The sequence below is a fragment of the Rattus norvegicus genome, chromosome 3 (genome assembly GCF_021556685.1).
Source record: "Rattus norvegicus strain SHRSP/BbbUtx chromosome 3, alternate assembly SHRSP_T2T, whole genome shotgun sequence".
Classification (NCBI taxonomy): domain Eukaryota; kingdom Metazoa; phylum Chordata; class Mammalia; order Rodentia; family Muridae; genus Rattus; species Rattus norvegicus.
Window position 1 is genome coordinate 114251584 of NC_141536.1, and position 13415 is coordinate 114264998.

General features: G+C 45.8%; 1 long non-coding RNA gene across 1 annotated transcript; it reads right to left on the minus strand.

Annotated features, from left to right (window-relative positions):
- Positions 1-3433: 3433 nt before the first annotated feature.
- Positions 3434-4195, minus strand: LOC103691883 (uncharacterized). The gene is made up of 3 exons (XR_015684592.1): positions 4022-4195; positions 3777-3843; positions 3434-3658 (listed from the first exon to the last, which is right to left on the minus strand). It is a non-coding gene; the product is annotated as an uncharacterized LOC103691883 (long non-coding RNA).
- Between the last annotated feature and the right edge of the window lie 9220 nt (positions 4196-13415).

The following is a 13415-nucleotide window of genomic DNA, read 5'->3' on the forward strand; positions in this document are numbered from 1 at the left end:
CAACGTTCTCTCTGCCTCTCTGAGCTAGCAGCCTTTCACACAGCATCTGGCTGCCGAGTCTTCATGGCAAAATTGAACAGCTGGGGTTTTTTGTTTTTTAAAACAACATCTCCCACCTCTCAAAAGAATCACCAAAGAGTTGGGCAGTGTTGGAACACACCTTTAATCCCAGAACTCAGGAGGAAGAGGCAGGTGAGTCTCTTTTGAGACCAGCCTGGCCTACTGAGTGAGTTCAAGGGATAAAGAGAATCTCTTTTGCACTGTGTGGAAGCATTGCTTATAAATAAAAAGCTGATGGCCTATTAGCAAAAGGCAGGAAGAAATAGGTGGGAGTTCCGGTAGAGATTTAGAACTCTGGGAGAGAGACAGAGGCAAGAGATTTTGCCCAGCGCAGGAAACTGGGGAGAGGTATAAGGGTCTGTGATTTGTGAAGATTGATACCCCAGACTCAAACAGTGTGCGGTAGCAAAGAGCATTTATCCTGCAGAGGTCCAGCATGCAGGGGTCTACCACACAGGTAGGCTTTGCAATTTAAAGCCTGTTAGGGTAGGAGTAGGCGAGTTTTACCTTTCTTTCCCTTGATTGGTTGTCTCTATCTCCAGGGAGTATAGGTGCCAAGGTGTCACTAAGGCTCTGGGGGGATTTAGGGGACTTTTGCTGATTAACTATACTGGGCTCAAGCTATGTGGTAAGGCATCTTCTACAACTCCTGACTGACTGCTCCTGAGGTTAGATCAGGCTAAGTAGTGGGGCAGCTTCCTGATTGGCTGACTGTGGGATGATGTCATACAGGTAAGGCAGGTACAAGATAGAATGAGGCCTGTCGTTGGATGAGAAGGAAGGATGGACAGGAGAAAAGTTTGAGGGAAGAGGAGAAGACTGGAACGGAAAAGGACGGGAGACAGGAGGGAACTGCAGGAGAAGCCATAGAGAGAACATGGAGGCTGATGTTAAGATTCCACTCTGTGTATTTACAGGTTGTTATGAATATTCTTAAGGGATGGATGTGTATAGGGTTTTGATGTTTAGGTGGGCAATTATATCTTATCAATTGGATCAGAGGTTATTGTGTTGTGTGTTCTTTCTTGTGGAGGTTGAGTTTTGGAGAGTGTGCGGCGGCCGAGACATTGGGAGTTGGGATGTGTGTTTCCGGCAAGATCTACCAGATATCTTAGTGCCAGATCTAAAGGGGGTAAAAGACAGTCCTTTTATAATTTTACAACAACAGCTGACCATGAGGTGTGTTTTTTGTTTGGTTGTTTTTTTTGTTTTTGTTTTTGTTTTCCTAGAATTGACTTGTTTCAGACTTTTCCAGTTCTGGGAAACAGAAACTTAGGCCTCATCTCCCAAACTGCCAGTTTGCAGCCTGTCATGGAGTCAGCCTGGCTCTGGCTAACTCTGTTCTCTCAAGGTAACTAGCCTATGGCAGACTTAGACTGGTTTAAATGGGATAATTGAGCTAGTGGGAACAAACCAAAGCTTATGGCCTAGGCATTTATTCACAATTAAGTCTCAGAGAACAAAGAGGCCAGTTAGAAAAACTCATGGCTACATGAAGAGAACATGAAGAAACCTTGTCTTACTTCCCTACCCCCACCAAAACATACATATCCATATACATACACATTATACATCATATATACACATACACATACATATACATACATATATATCCAAAACCCTGCTGTTGCCTAAAAGGCTTAACTGGTAACAGGTGCTGAACACTTTGTTTAGGACCTTATGACTGTGCTTGGGGATTTCCTAGAGCTAAACTGCTTAGGGTGACGACTGGCTAGGAGTTGACCAGGCCGCCTCACTATAGAGTGTAGGCTGGGGGCAGTTAAGAGCACCTATCTGGTGTCTCACAGTCTTGTTTAACTACAGCTCCAGGAGACTCAATGCCTCTGGCCTCCGAGGGCGCGCGCGTGCTCGCGCGCGAACACACACACACACACACACACACACACACACACACAATTTTAAATAATTAAAAATAAAGAGTGCAGGATGGTTCATTTTATGCTGTTGACAACTCAAACGGTAGTTGTGTGTTTGTTTCTCCTCTGCAAATGACCCTGCATGTTTTGCATTTGTGTGCATAAGTTTGGTAACTTTCAATTATTGGTTTTTTGAGACAGGGTTTCTCTGTGTATCCCCGGTTGTCCTTGGATCTTGCTTTGAAACCAGGCTGGCCATGAACTCAGAGAGCAGCCTGCTTCTGCCTTCTGAGTGCTGGAATTGATGGTGTGTACCACCACACCTGACACTTTCAACTTTTTATAATAGATTTGTGCATGTCTTCTTGTCTTGTTTCTTGAGACAGAGTCTTCATATGTAGACCTAGCTGGCCTGGAACTTGTCACGAAGCCTAGGCTGACTTTAAATTCACAAAGTTCTGCCTGCCTCTTCTTCCAAATGCTGGGATTAATGGTGTGTGCCTCCACACCCGGCTATTAGTGTTTATTTTATTTAGTAAGTGATTGATACTGTTACCTATGTAACTTTTTCTTATTATGTCTGTGTTCCTGTGTCTGTGAGTGTATGGGCGTAGATGCCCATGAAGGCCAGGAGAGGGCATCAGATCTCTTGGAGCTTGATTGACAGATGTTGGTGAGCAGCCTGATTTGGGTGCTTAGGGTCTGAACTCTGGTTGCTGTGGTTAAGCAGCAAGTGCATTTAACTACTGCCCAAGCTCTCCAGACCCCGTATTCTTTTTCTTAGTATCTTCAATGTTTCTAGGCTCCGAACTTCATCTGCATTTTTTCTAATTGTCAAAAATCTCATCAATGACAAATCCGCATATAAATGGACCTGCAGAGTTAAAATGCATGTTTAACTGTGCTCACAGTGTGCTGAGAAACTGCCAAATCCACTTCAGCCACCTTATTTTCCTGATTGTATTTCCGTATATCTTGTAACACGTCAGTGCCTGTTTTAAACTGTGGAGTTTAGCATTGGACCCCATCTGCTCCCACAAGGGAAGGACCATACTGGCCACTGCCATCCCTTGATGGCTCCTGCTTCATTGCCAGCCTTGTCATCTGGGTTGGGATAAGGGGAACCAATGGCGTGCTCTTGTACTGAGGAGTGCCCGACTCCTGAGTGCCCGTCATTTCTTTCCACAGCCTGATGCTGCAACCCCTTAATATAGTTCCTCATGTTGTGGTGACCAAAAAAAAAATAAAGTTATTTTCATTGCTACTTCATATGTAATTTTGCTACTGTTATGAACTGCAAATATCTGTGTTCCTCAATGGACTTAGGCAACCCCTGTGAACTGGGCATTTGACCCACAGGTTGAGAACCACTACTCTAGATTCCGAGCATATATGAATCCATTTAGAAGTAAATGCTGGGGCGGCAGGAAGAACAGAAGTGGGAGGCAACCGGCAGGCTTTGCCAAAAATTACAGCTACCTAGGAAGCATGTTGCATTTATCTTTTTTACATTTTTAAATTTATTTTTTACATTTTAAAAGATATTTATTATTAGTGTATGGGGGGCATACCTACTGCAGGATGGATGTGAAAGCCAGAGAACAATTTTGAGGGGCTGGTACTCTCCTTTCATCACGGGATCTGGGAATCGAACCGAGGTCTTCGGGCTTGATCTACAGGAGGTGACTCCACCCAAGGTTGGCTTGGGGACCCAATGAGCACTGGAGAAGAGAGGCCCCAGCAACTGTTAACCACTTATGTATCCTTGGGGAGGGGCAGGACCTTGTGTAGACATAGCAGCCCTCCAGGACTCCACAAGGGAACATTAATAGGTCTAACCTTGTGTCACTTGAGGGTGATCACAGCTGTTCTGACTTCATCCCTCTTAATCACTGTCCCTTCATTACTGTGAAGAGACACCACGACCACAGCAACTCTTAGAAAGGGAAGCACTTAACTGGGGGCTATTTACAGTTTCAGATCATCAGGGTGGCAGGCATGGTGCTGAAGCAGTAGTTGAGAGCCCAGACCCCAGGTAGAGAGAGACTGGGTCTGGCATGGGCTTTTGAAACCACAAGGCTCACCCTAAGTGACACACTTCATCCAACAAGGCCACACTTAATCCTATCAAAGAGTTTCACTCTCTAGTAACTAAACATCCAAGCCTATGGGGCCCACACTTATCACACCACCATGCCATCAACGGTCAGAGTTCCATGAATTTTAAGCCCCATCTTCTCTTTCTTGCTGTATCTCTCAGTGGTTGCTAAGGGAGACAAGACAGAAGGTATGATTCTGGAATCTCACCTGTATTGGCTAATTATTACAAAGTACTGAAATGCCAGTTGGAAACATATGCATTGTATACAGGAACATATACCTACAAACATAAGCAGAAAAAAGTGTGTGTGTGTGTGTGTGTGTGTGTGTGTGTGTGTGTGTGTAGCAGAAAAAGAGGAGCGTTAGAGGCTAAGTTTAGGTGACTTGTCTGAGGAATAGCTGGGTCAAATGAAAGAAAAAGGAAATGAAAAACAAGCGCAAGACCCTGGGTTCTGTCCTCAGCTCAGAAAAAAAGAAAAAAGAAAAGAAAAAAAAAACCTATAGAAAGTTCTCCAGATCTCAGGGAGAGATCTCAATTGGCCCAGTGACAGCAATCATGTATGGAGGTGAAACACTTGGCCAAGAGAGCTCAGTCTGGGATGTTGAGAGAATCAGAAGTTTTTTATGTTGTCCTTGAACTCCTGGGCTCTGGTGTCCTTCTTTTCTTCACCCTCCCAATATGCTAGACAAGCCTTGGGACTACCTCCCCAAATCAACAGATGGATTGGTTTTGCTGTTGTTGTTTTTGCTCCTGTTAGATTAATGATGGCACCCAGGGCCTTGTGCATACTAGGCCGCCAGAGAGCATTTTCTAGAATTCTGTATGGATGGAGTCTTAAATATGTATATATGTACATTTTTAAAGATGTTTTTATTTTTATTTATGTGTTTTGTGGATTATGTGTTATGTCTTTGCAGGTGGGTGTTCCTGAGTAGAGGTGACTGAAGAGGGGACCTAGGACAAGAGTTAGAGATGGTTATTGGGTGCAGAGAACCAAATTCTGGTCTAGAAGAGGAGCAAGTGCGCTTAACTGTTTTATATGTATGGGTTTTATTTTAGCATGTATGTCTGTATACCACATGCCTGTCTAATTGTATGCCTTAGAGACATACAATCCCCTGGAACTAGAGTTTTGAGTCTCTATGTGGGTGCTAGGGTTCAAACCCAGGACTTTCTGCATGCTAGGCAAGCATTCTGCCAACTGGGGTACACCCCATTTTAGATTATTTCTAGGGTAAATACCCATGAATGGAATGGCAACATAGTATGGTGGGCTGTTTTAAAATACTCTAAAGGCACTGCCAAACTGTCTTCTAAAATGTGTCCCCTGAAGAGTTTGAGAACCCCATCATCCCATCTCCTTGCCTGAACCTGCCACCAGTTCTTTTACTGCTTTAATTTGCCTCTCTGATAAGTTGCTTACATTTTCAGAGGATGAGTTCATGACCATCATGGCAGGGAGCATGGTGACAGGCAGGCAGGCAGGCAGGCAGGCAGGCAGGCAGGCAGGCAGGCATGGCACTAGAACAGTAGCTGAAAGTTTACATCCTTATCCAGAAGTAGGAAGCAGACAGAGAGAGATAAGTGAAAATGGCCCGGACTTTTGAAGTCTCAATGCCCACCCCAGTGTCACACCTCCTCCAACAAGACCACACCCCCTAATCCTTCTCAAAGAATTCCATCCACTGGAGACATAAGCATTGAACTGTGAACCTGTGGAGGCCATTCTCATTCTATCCACCTCCCAAGCCATGCACATAGCATTTGTGCCTAGCTTATTTTGTTTAGCAGAGTGTCTTCAAGTCTCATCCATGTTGCACCATTATTAGTACTTTATTCCTTGGTTGTCTGGTTGTGTTTTGTTTTTTGAGACAGGGTCTTTCTGTAGCTTTGGCCATCTGGAACCTTCATTCTTTTTTATAGCCATGCAGTATCCTATTCTATGCATATGCGATATTTTATTCATTCCTGAATTGCTGGTCATTTGAGTTATTTCTGTTTTTGAGGGGAGGAGAACTGCTACGAATTATAGCATTCTGAACATTCATGTACAAGTGATGTGTGGACCTGTGGTTACAGTTCTCTTGGTTGGAACTAGAAGTAGAATTGCTGGTTCATGCGGTTATTCTGTGTTTAACACAGAACTTGGTTAAATTTGGAGGAACCACCAGATTTTTTTCCAAAGCAACTGTACCATTCTGCACTCATACCAGAAATATTTTCCTGCCAATTCCACACCATTACCTTTTTGTCATTGTTTTTGCATGAAGTGCTATCTCACTGTGGTTTTTGGTTTGCACTGGCCTGATGCTTCACAACAGAAGATATCTTCCTGTCCTTATCTGCTTTTCTGTACTTCCTTTAAGAGGCTGCCTATCTTCAGACTGTCGCTTCCTTGTCAAGTGGTGTATTGATATATTTTGAATACAAGTTTTTTGCATGTATATGTGTTAATAATCAGAAGATTTCAATTCCGAGGGAATCAAATTTATCAACTTTTAATTTTATGTTGTGTTTTTGTGTCCTAAGAAACTTTTGTCTAAGGGCTGGATGATAGATCAACGGTTAAGAGTTTTTACTACTTTTCTAGAAGACTTCAGTTAGGGTCTCAGCACTCATGTAAGGGAGCTTACAACTTCCAGTAACTCCAGTGCCAGGAAACCCAACGCCCTCTTCTGGTCTCCTAGGGTACTCATATGGTATGTGTGTATAATTTATTTTACAAGTAAAATTAAAGAAAGAAAGGAAAGAAAGTAAGAAAGAAACCTAGCCAAGTATGATGCAACGTGTTTTTCATTCCAGCATCTGGGAGGCAGAGGCAGGTGGATACTTTTGAGTTCAAGACCAGCCTGGTCTACAAAATGAATTCAGGACAGCCAAGGCTACCCAGTGAGACCCTGTCTCAAAACAAACAATGAAAAAAAAAATAATAAAAAGCTCCTTTAGTTAATTTAGAGTTCCACATGTCCTCTTACACCAGGTGGACACAACGACCTTGGCCAGGTGCTCTTGGCTCAGGCTCACCATTACAATTCACTTAGTGACGTGTTTCTGTCAGATCCACACAGGAGAGAGCACTGTTCAGCCAGCAAGATCTGAGACCATCGACAATCAGCCATACGCAACCCAGGCCAGGCCACAATCGGGACAGCTTCTCCTACCCTGCCCTGGAAGGAGAGAAGCTGGGGAGAAGAGAGATGAGGGCTGTGAGAGAGGCTGCCGGAATCAGCCAGTGGAGATAGGGAAGAGGAGAGAACCTCCGGCGGCCTGAGGAGGCAGCGGACACTCCCAGAGTCCTGCCAGCTCCTGGGAAAACATCAGGCCTTTGTTCCCAGTCATTCTCTGTCTCTTCCTGTTTCTTTGAACTGAGTCAAAGAGCTGATGTGAGGGAAATGGGAATTATAGAAAATAGCGGATGTTATATGGTAGAGACAGGCAGAGGTAGATTTGGAGGTTCCTGTCCTGGGGCCTCAAAGGCCTCTTTGGTCCACTCATTTGGGCTTACAACAAGATGCCGCCCCTGCTGAACTCTTGGTAGCCCAAGTTTCAGCTAAAGATCCTGCTTGAAGCCATACAGCATGTTAGTGGAGGTTAGCTTCCACCTGGACCTTAAACCTTAACCTAGTTCTTACCCTCCTCTCTCCTCAACCTCAGTGATGTCCTACGAGGAGGCCACTCCAAGAGACCACACTAGACACATTTGAGACTGTCACCTCAGCAGTAAATTCCTCAAGCCACCAAGAAACTTAAAAACAAGAGATCTGTGGCCTGCCTTTACCTCAGAAAAGCCATGTGAAAACCCAGGAGGCGGGGTGGGGGCCCAGGGCGTGGGCCCCAGCTTTGTCAGAGGGTCGGAAACAGGATGTGAGCAGAGAGGGGGGTGTGAAAAATCAAGGTGGCTTCCAGCAGAAGGGGGCCACTTGGCACTGTGTGTTCTTAACTGTGGAAAAAGACCCTGGGCTATGTGGGTGGCATCACATCCTGCAGCTAACCAGCCCTCTGGGCCCCCCATGCCCCCCGCCCCCAGCCTTGCCTAGCTCCCTTTCAGAGCACGATCTGACCCCTGGGCTTGGGGGCAGGTTGAGCACATCTGGAGAGAGAAGGATGTGACCTTTCAGAGGGATGGGATTAAATGAGTGTTCCTGACTCCCCTGGGAAGCCTGGTATTTGGTAAATGTGAACATAAAACAGAGCAGGCAGAGTGGGCTGTCCATTCATCCAATGAATGGAAAAAAACAGTGACATCCAGGCATTAGCTGGCATGACAGAGTAGAACCGCCAAGGCCTACTCCCTGATGTCAGGGAGCCCTGGTGGGTGGACATAGAATATGACCTAAAAGGGGCAGAGGACCTAGGTTCTGAGTGGCTCAGGGACAAGCCTCTGATTCAGCCTGGGCATGTGCAGTAAAGGCTTCTGGGAAGAAGTAAGGCCTAAGAGGAGTCTCAGAGGATGGGCAGGTGTGTGTACAAGTGTACATGCATGTGTGCATGTGCTTGTATATGTGCACACCTGTGTGTTAGTGTGTCTTTATCTTTGTGTGAGTGTGTGTGAGTCTATGTTTCAGTGTGTGGATGTGAAGGTGAGGAGACATTGTGAGCCTATAGTGTGTGTGTCTGTGTGTCATCAGGGCTGTCTGCTCACAAGAGCCCACTCCTTTGACTTACACCGGGGTTTTCTGACACCGCCTTCTAACCTGGCTTCTCCACGAAGCTGAGGGGTTGTCCCTAAAAGCTTGGTATGGCTCCCCAAATCACCATCAGCCACCTGATGAACCAAGGCTTCCCACTTGGCTTAACCCCAGACTCCCACCAGGAACCCTTTCATATTCAGTTTTATATAGAATCTAGACCTTTTTCTTTTATTATTTAGTTTTGAGACAATGTTGTACACTGTGACCTTTTTTTCCCCTAAGACAGGGTTTCACTGTGTAGCCCTGTCATCCTGGAACTCACTTTGTAGACCAGGCTATGTTCTTATTTTTGAAGCATCCTTTTTCCAACTTGGCTTGGAGTTTGTTTTAGATCAGTGGTCTGAGTGGCCATCCTCTGAACCAAGCAACCACTATCCTGAGGAGTTCTACTGTGCCCTCTTACAAAATGATTGTCCTAGCAGACTGTTTACGCCTCCCATGGAGGGATCATGGAACCTTCACCAGAGTATCCGGTCACTCCCTGTCGTATATGCAACTCTGTCTTAATTGATGTGGCTTCTGAGAGAAACTAGAGAATATGGGGAGGGAAGTCCTCATCCGTACTGGGTAAATGCTTTCCAGGTAGGGTGAGGGAGGGGGCAGGGAGTGGGACACACCCTTGTAAGCAGACCCTCATCTATGGCCTATAAGGAAGTCCACTAAACTCATTGCTTCCCCAGAGTGAACTTTGGTGGGCTGGTGCCTCAGTCTGTTATCAAGACCTTATGAGGTAAACATTGTATATGTCTCTTTAGAATAACATAGGTATAAAGTCAACAGTATTAGTATTAGTATATGCCATTTGTAGAGGGTATGCGTATACAACCTTTCCCACATTTGTGGCTGTCAGATGACAATTTGGTGGCACTGGTTCTATCCTTCCACCATGTGTGTTCCTGGGGTAGCTTGCAGGTCCTCAGTCTTGGCAGAAAGCGCCTTTACCTCCTAAGCCATCTCTCTGGCTCTCATCTTCTCAAATAGAGCCTTTCAAGGACTATTTCCACCAACAGAGACCATGCTAAGTTGGAAGTCTTCATATGAGTCTCTGCCTTTGCACCGCTCATGTTCCAACAGTGTCCTCGGGACACTCCTGGCAGAGGGCCCTGTTCTCGAATCTACCTGCTCTGCCCACTGCCTAGTGGGTGGCATACTCTTCTCGTTCGGTGGGTAAACTGACATTCTCTCACACTGTGGCCAGCGACGTCGACACTCCTGGGAACACAGTATGCTTGAGTCTTCTTCCCTTTATTGATGACTGATTGGTTTTTGGCTCACACCCTTACTTTCCTAGTTTATACCTCCTTTCTTCCTTGAAGTTTGTGTAGCTCCTAGAGTTTGGAGCTATCCTGAGCATTCAGAACCTTTAGGACGCTGTTGGCAGGACTTTAGAAGGCTATCATCAGGCTCTTTGCTTTCTAGAAAGTTATGTCAGCAGCGATGGAAGGCACTTCCACCACACCCTCCTGTCCCAAGATGGCCTCAAAGGTGTCCACCCACCATGCACTGTCCAAAAGTGCTGGAATCTTTTAATATGAACAATGATTTAAAACCTGCCCTCCTGGGTTGGGGATTTAGCTCAGTGGTAGAGCGCTTGCCTAGCAAGCACAAGGCCCTAGGTTCGGTCCCCAGCTCCGAAAAGAAGAAAAAAAAAAAAACCTGCCCTCCCATTGATTACTGAATGAATAGACGAAAAGATGGATTAGAACCTTTGCTTATTTATGGGTGCTTTGCCTGCATGTATGTGTGCCTGGTTCATCCTGGAACTGGAGTTAGAGATGGTTGTAAGCTCCTATAAGGTTCCAGGGAATCCAACCCAGATCTTCAGGAAGAACAGCCAGTACTTTTTTTTTTTTTTTTTTTTTTATTAACTTGAGTATTTCTTATATACATTTCAAGTGTTATTCCCTTTCTCGGTTTCTGGGCAAACATCCCCCTAATCCCTCCCCCTCCCCTTCTTTATGGGTGTTCTCCTCCCCATCCTCCCCCCATTGCCGCCCTCCCCCCAACAATCTAGTTCACTGGGGGTTCAGTCTTAGCAGGACCCAGGGCTTCCCCTTCCACTGGTGCTCTTACTAGGATATTCATTGCTACCTATGGGGACAGAGTCCAGGGTCAGTCCATGTATAGTCTTTAGGTAGTGGCTTAGTCCCTGGAAGCTCTGGTTGCTTGGCATTGTTGTACATATGGGGTCTCGAGCCCCTTCAAGCTCTTCCAGTTCTTTCTCTGATTCCTTCAACGGGGGTCCTATTCTCAGTTCAGTGGTTTGCTGCTGGCATTCGCCTCTGTATTTAACAGCCAGTACTCTTAGCTGCTGAGCGATGCCTCTAGCTCAAGTCAGAACCTTTAAGCCATCTTTTTGTTGTTGTTATTTTAAATCAAGTCTTTTTTCCCTGACCTAGAACTTACTGTGTAGACCAGACTGACCTTGAACTCACCAAGATCTGCCTGCCTCTGACTTCCAAGCACTGGAAATAAGTGCATACTTGGCTGTATATTTTGTTCTTATTTCAAATTATTTAATCCCTGTCTTAGGGTTTCTATTCCTGCACAAACATCACCACCAAGAAGGAAGTTGGGGAGGAAAGGGTTTATTCAGCTTACACTTCCACACTGCTGTTCATCACCAAAGGAAGTCAGGACTGGAACTCACACAGGGCAGGAAGCAGGAGCTGATACAGAGGCCATGGAGAGATGTTACTGGCTTGCTTCTCCTGGCTTGCTCAGCTTGCTCTTATATAATCCAAGGCTACCACCCAGGGACAGCACCGTGAACAAGGGGCTGGGCCCTGCCCCCTTGATCACTAGTTGAGAAAATGCCTTACAGCTGGGTCTCATGGAGGCATTTCCTCACCTGAGGCTCCTTTCTCTGTGCTAACTCCAGCTTGTGTCAAGCTGACACACAGAACCAGCCAGTACACTGCCCATGGATTGTAGGAGTTTGAATGAGAATAGCCTCCATGGGCTCATATTTAAATTCTCGGTCCTCTGTGGGTGCTACTACCACAGGCGCCTAGAGGACGGCAAGGGAAGCTTTCGTATCACCCTGACAATACAACTGCCCATGTCTGCTGGCATTCCTTGTGATACAAAGTAGAGGATCCTAGCAAACTAGGGGAACTCAGAAGAGGTTCAGAACAGGGTGGTGTCTGCTGCTTCTGTCTTTATGTAAGTCTCCTCGGATGCTGGCAGCCTGTCACCTCCTCACTGTGCCAGTGGGTGGTTCGCTACTCCAGAGCTCAGGTTGATTCCCCATTGGTCCGAAGTTTATATAAAACTGCTTGTGGCTTCTCAGTACAATAGATCTGTTTCCCAGTTCGTGGTGACTCTATCTCCCTCACCCTCTTCATTTCCCACAGTCCTCAGTTAGTGGACCTGTTTGGGAGAAATCAAGAGGCATAGCCCTGTTGGAGGAGGTGTGTCATTGGGGTGGGCTTTGAGATTTCAAAAGCCCATATAGGCCCAGGCTGTCTTCTCTTCCTGCTGCCTTCGGATCAGGACGTAAAGCTCTGAGCTACTGCCCCAGCACCATGTCTGCCTGTGTTTTGCCATGCTCCCCACCATGATGATGACGGACTAAGCCTCTGAAGCTCTAAGCCAGCCCCAATTAAGTGCTTTATCTTTTAAGACCAAGACACTGGACAGGAAACAATTCTCTTTGACCTCGGCTCTGTTTATCCTGCAATCACACTGCAGAGCTCTCACAAATTCCTTTGGGGTTTGGCCTCAGTGTCCTAGAGATAACCTTGTTTGTTTTGTAGCATCTGGCTGAGGCACAGCTTTTGATCATCATTTCACTGAAGTTTCTGGAGTATGAAAAGGCAAAGATTGACGTGTGATCTCAATTTTGCTTACCTTGCTGACTTCTCTGGGATAGGGTTAGGGGATAGGGTTAGGGTTAGGGGTTAGGGATAGGGTTAGGGGTTAGAGTTAAGGGTTAGGGATAGGGTTAGGGCTAGAGTTTAGGTTTAGGGTTTAGGGGTAGGGGTTAGGGTTAGAGGTTAGTGGTTAGGGTTAGGGTTAGGTATAGGGTTGGGCTTAGGGTTAGGGTTAGAGGTTAGAGTTAGGGTTAGTGTTGTTTTCTTTTCTTTTCCTCCTTATCTCTTCTTTCTCCCAGGAAGTACCAGCCCTCCTGGAACAGGGAGGCATAGTTATTCTTGTCCATCTTTCTTCTCCAAGGAGTGTTTCACTCAGCAGTGTGATGGGCTCAGCCATTTTTACGGTTTTATATTTCATTGCTAAGATGTCTAGTGTTCTAAGAACCACTTCCTGTGACCTTGATGGGTGTTCAGTGCTAACAGTCTCGTGGCAATCATGCTGGATGGACAGACAGCTGTGTGCATGGAATGACACAGCCCTCCTTACAGTCAGATGATTACATTCAGGACATTGGAATATAAGCCAGTAATCCATTCTGAAAGTTCCTAAAGAGAGATCTTTCTTTTCCCCTTTCTCTGTTTTATTGTCTGAAGTGTCAGTGTGACAGCATGAGCTGTAGCAGGTATTGTAGACTATGAGGCAAACTTGGAAATGGGTGCCATGCCCTGCAGAGGTAAGGATGGAAGGAGTCAGTGCTTGGGAGCTTTGAGGTGAACCTCCATGCCAACCTTGAGCTCCTACCTAATGCTCAGCTGCTGTCCCTCAGTTACTGTCGAATTAAATCTCTTCGCTGTGGTTTGAGTGTCCATT